We start from the raw sequence: 17676 nt of genomic DNA on the forward strand, positions 1-17676 counted from the left end.
ACACCAAGGCTTTTCCACGTTGATTGCCGGATTGTATAACAAAAGCATCTGACTGAGTCCTATAGTCATATCAGGTTTACCAGTCTGATGAGTTACTTTCTGCATTTCCCTCTTATCTGCGGTGGAAATCTAACATTTGAGCTACATGTCAGGGCAGAATTAAGCCAGCAAAACCCATGGGAAGTTACCATTTCATTGTGATCATCTACATGTTCATACTGGATATGTGATTTTATACCAGGCACATGTTGAAGATTTAGTAAGACAAGGAGAAGTGATTAGTAAGAAATATATCCTTTTGTTTTTATTCATTAATTTTATTTCTAATGATTTTCCTTCCATCCATCTTTCACTGCAGAAGAAAGAGGCAAATATGAACTTGCCTTCTCTTTTCCCACAACAGGAAGAACCATCCCTGAGGGCTACCCTGGTGGTTCAAAGGTAGAGAATCTGCCCGCCATTGTAGGAGACGTGGGTTGGATCCCTGACCCTGGAGGAGTCCACGTGCTGCGGAGCAGCTAAGCCCACGCGCCACAACTACTGAGCCTGTACCCTACAACCTGGGAGCTGCTAGTCTGTGCTCAGAGGGGCCGCCCCCGTGAAAAGCCCCCTGCCACAACTTGAGAAGAGCCTGTGGAGCAACGAAGACCCAGCATAGCCGAAAACAAATACAATTATACATATACACACAAATCAGAGAGCTGTTTCTGAGAAAGCAAAACTCTTCTTAGCATCAGATTTTTCTGGTTTTCTCTGACCGTGACTAGAAAAGCAAGCAAGCAGGAAAGGGAATAATCAGCAAGGATAAATACATGCTGAATGTGTCTTTGTCCTCTGATCAGGAAAATGTCAGGGTGAGCTGGCATGTCCACTTGAAGTGAATCTCCAAGTTCTGGTTACCATGACCCCAAACGCTGCAAGAACACTTCAAGGAACATTTGCCCCTCATGCTGTGCAAAGGGCAGCACCGGAAGGCATGAAGGCCTAGACTCTGGTAGGAACAACTCCTCAAGTCCAGCTCTACCCCTTCCCGGTGCTGCTGCTGCTGCTGCTAAGTCGCCTCAGTCGTGTCCGACTCCGTGCGACCCCATAGATGGCAGCCCACCAGGCTCCCCCGTCCCTGGGATTCTCCAGGCAAGAACACTGGAGTGGGCTGCCATTTCCTTCTCCAATGCATGAAAGTGAAAAGTGAAAGTGAAGTCACTCAGTCGTGTCCAACTGTTTACGACCCCATGGACTGCAGCCCACCAGGCTCCTCCATCTATGGGATTTTCCAGGCAAGAGCACTGGAGTGGGGTGCCACTGCCTTCTCCGTCCCGGCTCTGCAGCCTTGGGCAAATGACTTAAGTCTTCTAAGCTGTGCTTCTCTATAAAATAGGAGCAACACCAACATGTCTTTCCGGCGTCTCTATGAGGATTAAAAGGGCCAGTGAGCACAAAGTGCTAAGTCTGCGCCTGGCACCTGCTTTAGGGAGAATATGGTGGCCTTCACTGTGATGATGATGATAATTATAAAAGCTACTCTGGCCCCATCTTCCTCTCTCCCACCCTCCTGGGTCACTTAGGAACTTAGAGGAGACAACAGCAAAACTAACCACTACTCAGAGGAAATGAAAAACAACACAGAGTCACAGTGCCCCCTGACATGCAGAACAATCTGATCCCTGAAGGAGGCCATGAGGCTCAACAGGAAAGATCTTTGTGGACCAACTTCTGTGTGCAACATACAGGATCAGGCAACAGGACCAGGCCCCGTCACAGAAATAACTGTATCTTTAAGGCAATGGCACCCCACTCCAGTACTCTTGCTGGAAAATCCCATGGGCGGAGGGGCCTGGTAGGCTGCAGTTCATGGGGTCGCACAGAGTCGGACACGACTGAGCGACTTCACTTTCACTTTTCACTTTCATGCATTGGAGAAGGAAATGGCAGCCCACTCCAGTGTTCTTGCCTGGAGAATCCCAGGGACGGGGGAGCCTGGTGGGCTGCTGTCTATGGGGTCACACAGAGTCGGACACGACTGAAGTGACTTAGCAGCAGCATCAACAGCTAACTATTGAGATGACCCCCTCCAGAACTTACAGGAAATAAATTATGGTGTCAAGATTGACCCTTCTGGACATACTGTGATATCGATGCTTTCAATCTCAATTATCCATGCAACCGGATTTTTAAAAATGTGTGTGTGGGTTTCTGCAGTGCCATCTCTCTGTTGCCTCATATTAAGTTCCCAGTTAAGAGATTCCGTCTCACTCTGCTCTGTGCAGAGGGGCCCAAGCACAGCCCTTTACATGCACCCACATTGCATTCCAGCCTGGTAGGTTTGCCTCACTCTTCTTGACCCTCCGCTTCTCCTGGACCCCAAGTTAGCAGTCCACTGTACTGGTCCTCACCTACAGCTCTACGGCATCTGGAATGTGAATACGGCTTTGGCACCTTCCTCCAAGTCATGCCCTTATAGACAGAACACAAAAGCCTTCTAGACAGGAAGCCTTCTAGACAAGATGTTAACTCAACAGGGGGTTCCCCCAAACTCTTGGCCTTACATGGATCCATTTAAGACTCTACCAGCTGGCACACACTTGCCTTGTTTACTCCTCCACTTCCTGTCACCCTCAATGAGCTAGTCTTTCTCAGCTCTCTTGCAGCCATGTCTGTAGGCTGCATAGGTGGAAAGTTGGGTCAAGGAGCTGGGAAGTGGTTCAGGACCATAGCATGAGCATAGAGCATCCCAAAGTGGAGTGTGGGTGTGTGTGTGTTTGAGTGTATGTTTGCGTGTGCAAAGGAGGATGTTTAAGAAACAGGGGGCTGGTGGAAATGAGACTGATGGAAATCCACTCTGAAAAGCATTAAGCTAATGGACTTCAGAGCATCTAGTCTGTGGAGGAAGACAAAATGGAAACATTTGAGAGATTAAATAATTCAGTGCTGAGCCTGCCCTCCACCCTGTCTGCTCCTACGTGGCTGCTGGTCTCCAGGCTCTATCAGATAACACATATTCATCAGTTGGCTTCCAAGTGGAGTTAGGCCCATGAGATGGAGGGGATGTTTCTTATAAACAGTGCCCTTGCCAGCTCCCCTGGGATACAGGCACAGTGAAGGGGTACATTTCTCTTCCATAACCTGTCATCAACAAGGCACCTCTCCCATTAACTCCAAGGAGAGGTAAGTGCTGTGTCTCAGCAGGAGGCGAGGCCCAGTGCTGACCTGCTGTCCAGGACGCAGGGCTGTCCCCAACCCTACCTGACCACGGTGGGGAGGAAAAGCATCTTCTTTACAAAGGCCTTAAACATGCTTGGGAAACCTGACGGAAGGCCTCTTAAGAAGGTGCTGGAGAAACCAATAACTTCGGTCCTCTTCTCTAACCCTCAGAATGATCTTGGATGAGGCAAAGAGACATAATAAAGTGAATCCAAGAATTGAGGGGATGAGAACATAATAACCTTATTTCCACCTTTATCCCCCTAAATGCTTTAGAAAAATCCTATTATGAAAAATTTCAAACATACACAAGAACAGACGGAAGAGCATAGCAAGCACCAAGGCACCCAACTCTAGCAACTGCCCATTGTGGCCAACCCTCCAGATTCACCCGCTTCCCTTCCTTCCTACACTGTGTCAAAGCAAATCCCAGCCATAACATTTACCTATGAATACTTTAATATGTTTTTATAAAAGACAAGGATTCTTTAAAAAAAAAAGCATAATCACAATTCTATAACCACATTTTTAATAACTTAATGGCCAAAGATGAACAATGTTTCCTAGAACATTAATTCTCTAATAGCTTCACATATCCAGTGCTGTGGTCTGAGTGTTTGGAAAGACTGTTTATGTCTTCTCAAAATTCACATGTTGATATCCTACCCCTCCAAAGATGATGGTATTAAAAGTCAGGGCTTTTGAGAGGTGCTTAAGCCAGGAGGGTGGAGCCCTCATGAATGGGATTAGTGTCCTTATAAAGGAGCCTCTGGAGACATCTCCTCCCCTTTCACCAGGTAGGGCACAGGGAGAGGCACGGCTGTGAATCAGGAAGCAGGCCTGCACCAGGCCGTGACCCCTCTGGTACCCTGAACTGGGACTTCCCTGCTCTAGGACTGTGGGAAACAAATGCCTGCTGTTTATCAGCTCCCGAGTGTGCACTACTTTGTTACAGAAGCATGAATGGACTATGACATCAGTTAGTTTTCAAATGTCTGACTCTGCCTGGTTTTTAGACCACTTTTCTGACAAGGCCTGCATCAGCTCCAGGGTGGCCAGGAGGGCACTGTCCTAGGACACGTCCTTGTGTGCGTAGCTGGCTCTGGGCACACGCTCGCAGAGCACACCCTGTACTGGGTGGAGGGAGACTCATCTCATGCTGCATTTATACCTCCCAGCACAGAGAAGCACTCCCGTGAAAGCCTTGACCTGATTTCCCGAACCATGGGCAGCTTCAGAAAGCCAAATATTTTGGAAGGCCACCAGGGACCAATTTCACTCCACCTCCAGGACAGCTCAGCTCAGCTCTCAGAACTGGCTGACATCCGCACCCCTTCTGCAGAGTCACTGGAGGGAATCCGCCCCCCTCGTCCACTCCCTTTCAGCAGGGCCAGTGATGTCCTGGCTGACCCTCCTGGTGGATGTGGAGTAAGATGAAGGCAGCACATAGCAAGGCATAAGTATTAGCTATTCCACTTGCCCTTGCTTTTGACTTTCTCAATGAGTCAGAGCTAAAATGTTAATGAGTGCTAAAGGCTCACAGCTCAGGTAACAGATTTGCAATAAGAGGTGTAAATTACAAACCAAGTTCTAGGTAAATTACAAACAGATTTGCAATAAGATGTGTAAATTACCATCTATATGCGGGGAGGGAACACAAAGATGAATGGACAGACATTCAGGTCCCTGTCTTTGAGATGTTTGGAATCTAACCAAAATCATGCACGAACTAGCCTGCCATAAAGGGCTAGGGGTACATATAGATGGTGAGTGGTCACTGAGGAAGGAGCAATGAGGACTTAATTCTGCCAGAAAAGGAGGTGGTGGTGTTGGCGGAAAAAGTTTTACTGAGGAAGGTTATGTCTGAACTGGATCTCAAAGGATGAGGCAGAGGAAGGCAAGAAAGGGCAGTCAAGGCAAAAGGAACAGCATGTGGAAATGCTCAAAGGCAGGAAAGCATATGGCATCTTTGGGGGGACAGGAGGAACACAGCGTGGCTGGGAAGGAGAGCCAGTGGTGGGCAGGTCAGGAAATAGGCCTGGACCCTGTGGCTGGGCCCCACTCGGGGGGTCCACTGCAGGGTGGACTCGGGCCCGGCTCTATCGGCAGCAGCCCTGAGCTCTCACTGAGGGATGCTCATTGGGCAGGCAAGTCTCACGGAGAGGATTTAGGGCCCACTTCCGGCCAGCAGGAGAAGCATCTGGTGATAGACCTTTCAGCATGGATCATGGGTGACTCTCTCCTATGTCTACACCAAGGCCCCGTCCCCAGAAAGAGCTGGAACAAACAAGGACATAAGTGATTCTGGATATTGTCTGGGGAGGAGAGTAGGGGCTGTTAGGTCTGGCTCTGCTCCCGTGTGAGTAGCACTTCTTTGCCTTCAGCTGGAGCTGGCAAAGCCATGAGCAGCAACTCTGCAGCTCGTTGGTACAGGGCATTTGGCCACACTTGGTATCTGCAGGCGTTTGTCCTTGGGCTCCAGCTCTGACAACCACGTCCTGGCAACCTGTGTGTGAGGCCTGTGGCCTGCCTTGCTCCCCCCTCAGCAGGCTGCGGGCCTGGCCCTGAACCCCATCCCATCAATGTACATCTTAAGCCCCAGGCCCAGTCGTCTGGCCCTGTGATTTCAGCTGACTCTAGGACCCTTGGTCTCAGAGGGTGGCAGCGGGATATTGGCACCCGCTGGGATGTTGGAAGGTATAGACTGTACAAGCAGGGCTTAAGCCTCATCCCTTGTCCATTTCCCTTGCTTCCCTTCAAAACCTCAATCTAGTGAGCTGGTATGGCAAGCTTTCCCCTGGACCCTGGATCAGGAAGACAGTGGTCCATCTGCTGTCTTGGAAGAAAAGGCGCTGCTCTCCAGCTTACCCTTTGCAAACTTGCTCTCCATATCTCTACTCACGCCTCCAACTTCCTGTCACCCCATGCCTCACCTCCCCCACCCCCCATCTCCCTACAGAGGCAGAATGTCAATCTGTCTGTCCTGCAAGTGCTCCGAGCAGGACAGTCATTTCTCTTTTGGAGACGGGCACAGACAGAGCCTGTTATGCAGGGAGTCAGGGCAGGAGGGGAAGTAAGAATGGAAGCGATTCCAATTGTGTCCCAAACCAGCTCTCTGATTCCATGAATTTCTAGGACCACTGGTACAAGAATTTCAGGGAAAGCCTAGTTGTGAAAAGACAGAAACAGGACAGTGAAAACTCTTTGAACTAAAAACATGAAGCTGGTGCCTTTGAGATATTTGTTTCTCATTTGCTATGGAAAGAGACTGTCTAGAGAATTTGGAAACCTACATTCCGTTTCAAAAAGCAGACCAGGTTTCTGCCAACAGTCAGTTTGGCGGGGGTGGGGGTGGAGGGTGGATTTTGTCTGTTTTTCCCATGTGAGCTCATGTGCTGGGGGATGCACTCTGCCACTCTAATCCTAGACATCAACAGAGCTGTACCTTCAATCACACAACTGCAGTTAGCATGGAATGGCTTTCGAGCTTTTCTTGAGGACACGTTTTGAGAAAACACAAGAGCTTCCTTCTGCAGTCACTCCCATCAGGGACTCCGTCAAACATCAACCAGAATCTGCACTCAGCTTTCCTGTGCTTTGAGAGTTTCAGGAACTTTCAACCACCAGACACTCCCATGTTCGACTGTATCAGAAAATGATTGTGGTTAGATTTCTCTCAAGCTCTCAAAGGCTTTGAACCTTTGACCAACTGTTAACATACTTAAACTTCTTGCCATGTAAAAGGCTTTATACCACACAACAACTTAGCTGTTCCAGAAAAGTTGGGTACATTGCTGTGGAAAATCCAGGCCTTGAATGGCTGGGTTCAGCTTAGGGTCTGGAGCGTGTGTCTGGAGCGGTGGGTGTGACACACGGAGGGCTCTCCCTTCTTCTGGGGCAGAACAGAAGGACAGTTGACACTCAGCATGTACTGTCTGTCTATTGTTATTTTAGGGTTCATCTCTCCAGCTAGACTGCACATTTCCTGAGGTGGGCATCCATATATTATCTTTGCCTTGCCCACACTTCCTTGCAGAGTAAAGCAATATTTGTTGATTTAATAACAAAGGGCACACATTAATAAGGTTAAACTTTTAGGGGTGGCTCTTTTGGTTAATGGGATTCTGTTCTGGGTACTGAAACTACATCCCTTATTCTCTTCCTAAGAACCTAAGTTCTATTAAGAAGACACAGTGGAACCAGCAATATTAAGTAGGAGGACCTTTAAATTCATCCTAGGAGGCCACTAAAGAGTTAATTCAATCCTTATAGGAGAATTATGAGGCAACGCTGTAAGAATTACACACAATGGATTTATAACACAATAAGATTTTTTTTTAAGGACAAAAGTAGTGACTGGGGACGTTTCAGATGGAGAAATAACTATGTTAACCTCACTGCTTTTTAAACATTTGCATCTGTGAATTGCAGAGGCTCAACATAAAGCAGATTGCCTACATCCACTGAAAGTCATTCTGGCATGAGAAATTTCTCCTGCATAAAGCAAAACAGATGTGTGAGAGGGAAAAGCAAACTTTTCAGCATTCAAAATTATATAGTTATCTCAGGAACTGCATATTGTGTGAAGCAGTAAATACTGTACAGAATCTTGATCAGACTGCGTCCCTGAAAATGCAGAAACATAGTATCTGGAAAATACTAGTTATTAATGCAGATGAAAAGCCTAGCAGTATATTCATATTTCATCTACATTTTTTTTTAACTGAAAGGATATCAGCCAACTGTACTAAACCTGCACCAGAGATTAAATATTTAGAATCTTCAGCCATGTACTGCCTGGAAGCTGTGAATTGAGATCCACTGTTCAAGCAATGAGAAAGAAGTCACATCCTTGTGAGCAGGAAAGAGTACACCAGGGGCCTGTGTATGTGTGTCTGTATATTGGGATCCACAAGCTAATCAATTTGGAAATAGGAAGGGGACTCAAAGGCTGCCCCACTCAAGGTATAGGACAGAATTTACAGAGTAGTAGACACACGCTCTGCTGTCTGCTAGATCCTGGGAAATACACAAAAGAAGCACAAAAAACAGCGTAGGAACCAAGACAGGAAGGAAAGCATAGTGTCCTGGGAGGCACCCACCTTGCTTGAGAGAAAACTGTTTCCCGTGAGGAGGAGAAGAGAGAGCAGACCAATTCTTAAATGAGCAATCAGTGTGAAACCAGGCTGGGAAAGCTGTTCAAGGAAACTTCGAGTATGATGCATATGTGAAAAAACTGTATATGTACATACACACACACAGACATACACACATATATGTAATAGATTGAGAATGGCCGGGTAACAGTCAAGATCAGTTTGCTAGAAATTAATGCTAATTATGATTAAAAACATTTGACATGGTCACATTCTAGAAGCAAAGTCATAAGAACAGTTTCTTCAAATACACACACACACACACACACACACACACACACACACACAATCACTCACACAATATAGTATTAGCTGTAGCTCAGAGAGCTCAGAATTGTCCTGGGCACACATGAATAGAACAATAACTGGTGATTTTAAAAAGTTGACAAATTATGAGTGTACCTGTAAAGAATAAATAAGTTTATCTCCACTAACAGTTTTTCTATCTATGCAGTTATAAATCTTAAACTTTAGATACAATCTCTAGCTAAAGCCATGCTACATTTATTTATCACTTAAAAAAACCCATGGCAGCGATTTGTACTTTAGAGTCATGCAATACTGTACAACTATCTACTTTCCTCATTTTCTATTTATCGTGAGTATCAGCAAGAGAGAATTCTCTTCATTTCCTTCTGATTTGAATAGATACATTTTCTGAAATTGTGTTCTGATTTTCAGAATTAATTGAGTGAGAAAGAACTATAAAACACAAGTATAAATACTCTCCAATCAAAACACTTGGGATGGTAACCCATTTAAGAAGAATGAACTGCAAATAAGGGTTATATGAATAAACAAAGGGCTCCACACTGCCAAAGGTTGAGAGAATGACTTCACATCTAACTGTGTGACCGTTTCCGTTATTTCACTGATCGGCACTGTAGTCTGAGATGTCTGTAGGCCTACCACTTCTGGAGGAATGTATACAAAGCCAAAAAAGTACATCCCCCCAAAAGTTCACTGTTAATGAAAGGCTCTGGCATCTGAATTTAATAAGTGGACGCCATTTGGAATCCATATAATTTTTCAACAATAGAGACACTTAAATCAGGCTGAAATTATACATAACTCATGCATATATTTAAACACGGATTAATCTCTCTTTACATGTACATGTGCAACCTCTTATGAAGGATTCTTAAAAGCAGCCTAATAAGGAAGAAGAATGAGGCTGTGGTTTCAAGAGGGATCACCAATGATGCAGGAGATATCAGTTCAGTGTCCCTTAAGTTGCTTTGAGCTGTCACTGCATGAGATTGCAGTGCCTTTACTCACCTATTTCCCCACGTGAAATGCCCTCTTCCTGCTGTTAAAAGCCCAGTTGAAATTCAATCTCTTTTTTGAAATCTTCTGAAAATTCTGTTTAGGAATATTCTTCTTCTCCTCATACAATATCTCACCTATTACCTATTTTCTCGATTACTCACCTAGTTCTTTAGCATCTGCTGCTGCTGCTGCTGCTGCCAAGTCGCTTCAGTCGTGTCCGACTCTGTGCGACCCCATAGACAGCAGCCCCTCAGGCTCCCCCGTCCCTGGGATTCTCCAGGCAAGAACACTGGAGTGGGGTGCCATTTCCTTCTCCAACGCATGAAAGTGAAAAGTCAAAGTGAAGTCGCTCAGTCGTGTCCGACTCTTAGCGACCCCATGGACTGCAGCCTACCAGGCTCCTCCGTCGACGGGGTTTCCCAGGCAAGAGTACTGGAGCGGGGTGCCATTGCCTTCTCCATAGCATCTGCTGTTGCGTATTATTAATCTTGAGATATGTCTGCTTCTATTCCCTGACTTGCTTTTTGAGGACATGGAACTCTGGGTTATACTCTTTTCATCCCTCCAGCAACCTTTCTCAAAGTATTGTCCTTGTATCTCTAGAACTGCCTGAGTGTTTGACCAAACTGTAGCTTCAGAGATGCTGCAGCTGTTTGGAGGGAGGGCCCAGAAAGTTGCATTTTTAACATGTTGCCCAGGTGATTTTTATGTACTCTACAGATTGACAACCACTCTATACAAGGACTATATGTAAGAACTAGGAGAGTGCCGTGAACATAATTAGTACCAAGAAGTATTCGTGGAATATACAAAGGTATCCCGAGGGCCCGCACTAAACCAAACCAAACTGAAACAACAACAGAAGCAAGCAAACCAAACAAAAAGGTAACATTCAAGGCATTCAGCTTGATTCTACATCTATCAGTTTAATCACAACGCAATTATGAAGCTGACTGAACATGAAGCATTATTTTACAAACAGCGCTTGTTTTCTAGTCTGTGGTTGCTGAACAGGGCAAACCATGTTTCCTAAACTCCTAATTAGGAGGTGCTAAGACTGACCACCTCATTTTCATCTCCCTGCCTTTTCCTATTGATTCCTCCTAAGAATCGTTTCCTTGGCTTTCCTTCTTGTCTCCACTGTTCCTTCCCTGCTTTCTGTCTAAGAGATTGATTACTTGTCACCTAATTCACTGTGGCTCACAAGCTCAAGATAAAGAGAGCAGGTGCAAAGGGCAGGGCCCCACAAGTTTACAGAGTACCTTATTTAAATTAGAACAAGATGCCCTTTCTGTGCCAAGAAGCATAACTTGGCAGATGGAGGATACACAGTGCCCTTGTGCAGTTAGCAACCTATAAAACTGCACATGGCAGCCTGTGAAAAAGGGGAAGGGAGCAGAAAGCATCTGACCTACTACCCTTGCTCCCACATTTTCCTGAAGATAGCTTTTCCAGAGCTCCATTTTTATCTGACTCTTTGCCTCAGGTCCAGATTCTACTGAGTAATAAGAAAAGTTCCAAACATTAGTTATTTGAATGCTCAGAAGAAAGCTATATATGACATATTATCGTGAAACCAGTGTGAAGGACTTGCTTTTTGTTTCCACAAAGGAATGAAAAAAGGGGAAAGAATTTACTCATTGGGAAAAGGTAAAATAAAGAACTGTGACCTTATGAGGGAGACCGAGGCATTTATGACTGGAGATATTTTGAAATAACACAGGGCACTACCCACCTTTGATAGTTTATGATGGATCTGAGCAAGGGAACCTCCTGGGACCCCTTCTCCTCCATAAAGGCCCTTTCTCTGTAACGAGAGGCTTTTTGGCCCTGCCTTGCTGCCATTTCTGCCGGAGCACCCTGAGGCCTTGGGGCCCTTTCGGAACCACAACCTTGGCTCTGAAGTCCCTATTTCTCAGGGCCTGAGTGACTCCCTTTAGTAGAAAGTTGGAGGTGGCTGCAGCAGCAGCGGGCACTCAGGTAGGTTGGTAAAATATTAAGAGCATTTTCCTGAAGTTTTGCAGCTTTCTTGGGGTACACATTTGGTCAGGACAGGACATCCAGTCTAGGAGAGATCTCATAATTGTACTAGCTTGTGGATTCTGAAATGGCAGGGACCCCATGTTGGCCCTCATTATTCTAATGCTTCCAGGGCCTCGCCAAAAAAAACCTTCTCAGCAAACATGCTGGAGCTGAATTCCTCCTCTGATTCTGCCTCCAAAAGTCCTTCTCAGTTCACCTCCTGGAGAACACTTCCTTTCTGTGTCACTCACCACCCCTCACCCCTATTCTCAGTGAAAGTTTTCGGGCCTGAGGCCCTGGATCTCCAGGTATCATTTCAAGGTCAGATGGAAGCACCCTGGGCAGTGGTGCTTGCTGGAATCCTAAGCCCCATGACCTTTGCCCCTGGCCTTACACCCAGGATTATGTGACTTCTGTGGCAAAAGGGAAGACGTGATGAAGGTCACTAATCAGTGACTTCAAGAAAGGGAGACGATTTGGGTGGCCTAAGCGAATCACAAGCCCTTTAGAAGCAGAGATTTCTGTCTCACAGCAGAAGCAAGATCAGAGATTCCAGCCCTGAAAGGGATTCGGCTAGAGGAAGTTTCTTTCTGGCTCTGGAGCCACAGGGCAAAGACGTGAGAATGGGCTCTAGAAGCTGGGAACACCTTGCAGGGAGAACTGGGACCTCAGTCCTACAGCTACAAGCAGTCGCATTCTGCCATTGACCTTGAGAGCCAGAGGGCAGAGCCTCCCTGCAAGCCTGCAGGGGCCAGGACAGACTGACTCGAACCGCGACTGCAGCCTGGTGAGACCCTACACAGAGAACCCAGGTGAGCCTGCCTGACTCTTGACCTCGAGAACTGGGAGACAATAAGTGGGTGCTGTCTGGAGCTAGGGGTATGTGGTCATTTGTTACACAGCAACAGGAAGTGAACCCAGCAGCCGGAAGTGAACCCAGCAGCCCTCTGGGAGTTTCTGGAGCCAGGCCCCACGTGCTTCCCGACTCCAGCTCAATTACTTCTCGACTTGGGGAGACACAGAATGGATGTTCATAGACCAGGAGCAAACTCCAGCCCTGCTTCTTACTATTGTTTTCCTGGTTCACTGAGCCACTCGACCAGCTGCTTCGTTCTGTCTGTTAGGGCTGCCCTCCACAAACCCAGACATCGGTCAGAGCTTCCATTCTGCCATCTGCCTAGCGGGACTGTACTTCACAATAAAAGTGTCTCTGCCCCAGCTTTGTCCTTCATGCGCTCAGGACCCTACCTGGCTTCAACTTAAGGAATCAGAAATATAGATAGAGTCCTACAGAACTTCTACACAGATCTGATCAGTGGGTGTGCCTTTCAGAATTAGATAATGTGACTTGCACAAAGTGGTCTTGAACGGAAATGAGTCAGACTAAGATCCCTGACATACAACCAGGGCTGTTTAGACTTGAGTATTAGGGGGCAAAGACGACACTATTTTTTATTAAGACTTGAGATGAGTAAGAAAAAAAATATCCCACTTATTGGAAAAGACCCTGATGCTGGGAAAGATTGAGGACAGGAGGAGAAGGGGGCAACAGAGGATGAGATGGTTGGATGGCATCCTTGACTCAGTGGACATGAGTTTGAGCAAACTCTGGGAGATAGCAGAGGACAGGGAAGCCTGGTGTGCTGCAGGCCATGAGGTCACAGAGAATCGGACATGACTTAGCAACTGGATAACGAAAACAAAAACTTCCACATCTAAGGTTTGGGGCTTTACCCAAACTATATATGGGGTGCTTGGTAGAACAGCACTCTAGAGTCTAGTTCTCTTGATGAGTCATCCTTCCTTTCCAAAATCCTACTTCCCTTGTGTTCAAACTGAAAGAATCCATCAAATGAAACTGCCTGTATTTCTAAGAGAGAGGGGAAATGGTTTTCAAGGGCCTTGCTTGATCCCCTGTCATAACTAATCCCCTCGCCCTTTTCTCCTTAAGCAACTTGGCCCAATCCTCTTTGCAGGGCTACTTTTGTATGCTGCCTTGCATTCTAAGTGGCTGCTTATACGGGCCCCCCACCCACCATTCCCTCCGGCTCCTCAGTGACAGAGCCACGGCCCCTTGACCTTTGTGTTTCTCGGGGCCCACTCAGGGACCATTCAGTCCATGCTTAAGGAGTCCACTTGGAGCACTGAACTGGATTTATGGGGGAGCTTTGCTTTGCTGTCAGCTTTCAGGTAGGGGCTTAAAGTTCCTTGATCCAGCGAAATAAGGGTCAGACAGCAGCGGTACTCTGCCCGCTCCCAGAGACCCCTCACAAGAGTGAGGGGCTGGTGGGAGGTGCCGGCCTCACAGTCCCAAGAGTCTGTAAAGAACAAGCGGGGGAGGGAAGGAGGCTCCAGAAGGAGAGGGAGGACCAGTCTCACCTCCCAGCTGCAGCAGGCGGGCTTGCTCTCTAATTTGATCTCTTCTCTGCCGTGGCCAAGGCCAAGCGTGTTCCCCAAAGAGCGAATGTGAAACAATGCAGTTGCTGTTTCAAAGCAGGGGAAAAAAAAAAGAGTGGTGGTGGGAAAATGGGAGGAAAGCCTTTTTCTTGATTTATTGTTTTAAATCTATGTGGTGGGAGAAGCAGTCATGAAGTCACAGAAAGGCCAAGTGGCCTCACCCCAAGAAGAAGTCAAGGGGTTGGGAAATTAGGAAGCTACTGGTGACCTAGCAGGTATTTGGGGGAGAAAGCATATTGCAGCTGAGTGAAAAGTAACTGGAAGAAACACTCACTAATGGGCACAAATCAGCATATTTTAAATAATTCATCTAGGAACCATAAACCATAATGGAAAAGAATATTAAAAAGAATGTATGTATGTTCAGCTGAATCACTGAGCTGCACAGCAAAATTAAAACATTATAAATTACAGTTTCAATTAAAGTTTTAAAAAAATGTATCTAAATGTATATTGTTACGTGACCGGTGAAAGAAACTACAGAATATAATGCCGTGGTTAAAATAAATAGATTCATATCAAGGTTTCTCAATGTCGGCATTATTGACACTTGGGGTGAAAAAGTCTTTGTGAAGGGGAGCTGCCTGGGCATTTTAGGGTGTTTAATAGCACCCCTGTGGAGAAGGCAATGGCACCCCACTCCAGTGCTCTTGCCTGGAAAATCCCATGGACGGAGGAGCCTGGTGGGCTGCAGTCCATGGGGTCGCTAAGAGTCGGATACACTGAGCGACTTCACTTTCACTTTTCACTTTCATGCACTGGAGAAGGAAATGGCAACCCACTCCAGTGTTCTTGCCTGGAGAATCCCAGGGACGGCGGAGACTGGTGGGCTGCCGTCTATGGGATCGCACAGAGTCGGACACAGCTAAAGTGACTTAGCAACAGCAACAGCACCCCTGGCTGCCAGGAGCACTTCCGCCTGGGGTTGTGACCATCAAAAATATTTCTAGAAATTTCTTCTAGTTGAAAAACCACTAATTTACACGTACTGACCTGGAACGATATCCAAGGTAGATCGTTGGGTACCAAAAATTAAAAAAAAAAATGTGGCAAAAAAGTACTATTTATGTAAACAAAGTACAATATATATACAGATATACATAAGTCTATTAAGTCCTTACTATTTAAGTATGTACATTGACAGTGGTCCAGAAGGACAAAACTGCTACCAGATGTCTTCTCTGGGAAGGAGCCTGAGGCTGGGGGCATCACACGAATTTTGGCTTTATTTGTACTACTTGTATTTTTTAAAAATAAAAATATACTTGGTGTTAAAATTAAGTTGTTTATAAATGAATGGAAATTGAAGCTGTAGAGAAAGAACATGTACGCTATTCCTTGACAAAGTTTAAAGATGAAGAGAAAGCTGGCTAGAATGAGGCAGAATTAAAGGAAGGAATTTTTAGGATGTGGGAAAATTGAGCACTGCTAACTTCAGTCAAGTTACAATTTTGTATAAAGCATTATGAAGGCGAGGGGGGTGGGGAATAACTTCTAGAATACCTCCACTCCTTAGCTCAAGATTTCAGCAATGCTTTGCCAGCAACGACTTTCCCACTGCAGTTAAACATGCATGAAATGATAGAATTTCTCTTTCTGTCTTCCCACCGCATGTTTCTTTAATTTGTGTTTCTTTGCTGTGTGTACAGCTTTCTGTAACTGAAGTGCTGATGTCATTATGGAAACTGTCAGTCTTCAGAGTTGGAAAGACTTGAGAATAAAAGCTGACTTTGACTTGTGTTTGGTCTGGCATGGCTGAGGATACTGCAGGAGTGTATTTGTTTTTCATTAATTTGTTTGTCATTTTTCTCCATGATCTATGGAACATTTATTTTCCCTGAAGCAAATGTCAGAGGTTTCTCTTGGTTCTGGTGGGGTAATGAATTGTTGAGAATAAGAAATTTTTCTTATATGCTATTTGATTGTGGAAGGAGACATTTTGTGACCTTTTGCTGTTTTACAATGATAATGAATTTCCTGGCAAACATGGAGACTTTGGGCTTCTTTATTAAAATAATGAGGTTTGAGGAATAATTTTGAACTGGACCTTTGTAGAATTAATCAAATATAGATTTTGGAAAAATAGATGAGTTTGGTCTTTATTGAGACACTTTAATGTATTCCTGTCACCAAGGTAGTACACAGATCTATATCACATAAAAACATCAAACAATTAAATACAGACCCCCAAGTCCCAGCACAGAGCTTCAGGCATGTTTGGTGTGAGGAGGTTAAGGCTCAGGGACTGTCAGCCTGATCACAGTGTTACTCTGTTTCCTTGTTCTTTGCTTTTTTTTTTAATTGCAAGAGTAACAGTACAACTTGTAAAAAAAAAAATTTGGCCTATACTGAACAGAATGAAAAAGATAATAAAAGTTATCTGCAATCTCATTCTCAAAAGCTAATGGCCCATCATAACATTTTGGCATATTCCTTCTAATCCTATTTTAATGCCCATATTTTTATATGCAGTTGAGGTAATAATGAACACAAAATTTTCTATTCTGCATTTTTTCTCTTATATACTGCATAAAATATTTTGTTTCCATCTCTAAACACTTAGAAAAAATTTGTATCGGAGTATAGTTGCTTTACAATGTTGCGTTAGTTTGTGCTGTACAGCAAAAGTACATCAGTTATACATATCAATATATCCACTCTATTTTAGATTTCCTTCCCAGGTCACCACAGAGCATTCAGTCAAGTTCCCTGTGCTACACAGTCAGTTTTCTTTAGCTATCTATCTTGTACTGTCTCTAAACACTTTAAAGGAAAACTATACTGAATCCTCTTAGGATGGTCCAAACAAAGGCATCAATTCATGGGGAAACAAAGAATAGGTTTTCTTCTTTACAATACTATAGGAACATCAACTTCTACCATTTTCCCTCTAAATGTGGCGACAAGATATGTTTTTCAGATGCTCTGGAGTTGTAGACATGTCTATACTTCTAATTTTGAGAGGTGACAAAAGAAAACGAACTTGCTGAGACCAGGATGTATGACAAGCTCACACAATGACACTGGGTGAGGATGCTGTGTTCCTAGGAGATAGGGTGACGGAGCAACAGGTGTTCCAGCCACTTCTTTGACCAGCCACATGGATGCATACATGTCAAAAGCCACTTGAGAGTAACCTCTCAGTCAATTACAAAACCATGAACATGGGGAGCTTTCCTACTTCCCACATAGCACCCTTACTCACCCAGTTTCCCTACATAGTCTCTTGGGGGCTCACTGGAGTTTCTCTGGACCCATCCCCAGTACCCTGCAAGACCAGAGGAGTACCTGGAAGGAGTCAGAACCTGCAACCCAAGCAGGGAGGGTCTCAGAGAATTGGAGTAGAAATTGGCTACCTCATTCTAGGGTTGGGAACCACTTCCTGAGTGGTTGCTCAGTTCAAGACCATATTTTGGAAGCTTGAGTTTTTCTCCCCTGAATGTTGACAGAATGAGAACATCAGGAACAGAGGGGAAAGGAACCAAGTTTCTGAGATAAGCTCTAAAGTCTTCATGCCTCGCTGGCTGAAATACATTTTGGATATTTTTCATTAAACGCCAGATTACTTTAG

General features: G+C 45.2%; 1 protein-coding gene across 2 annotated transcripts in view; it reads right to left on the reverse strand.

The window, feature by feature from the left end:
* Positions 1-17676, reverse strand: part of ARSB (arylsulfatase B) — a 168717-nt gene that overhangs the window by 29784 nt on the left and 121257 nt on the right. The window lies entirely within an intron of this gene.

Source organism: Ovis aries, chromosome 7 (assembly GCF_016772045.2).
Source record: "Ovis aries strain OAR_USU_Benz2616 breed Rambouillet chromosome 7, ARS-UI_Ramb_v3.0, whole genome shotgun sequence".
Taxonomy (NCBI): Eukaryota; Metazoa; Chordata; class Mammalia; order Artiodactyla; family Bovidae; genus Ovis; species Ovis aries.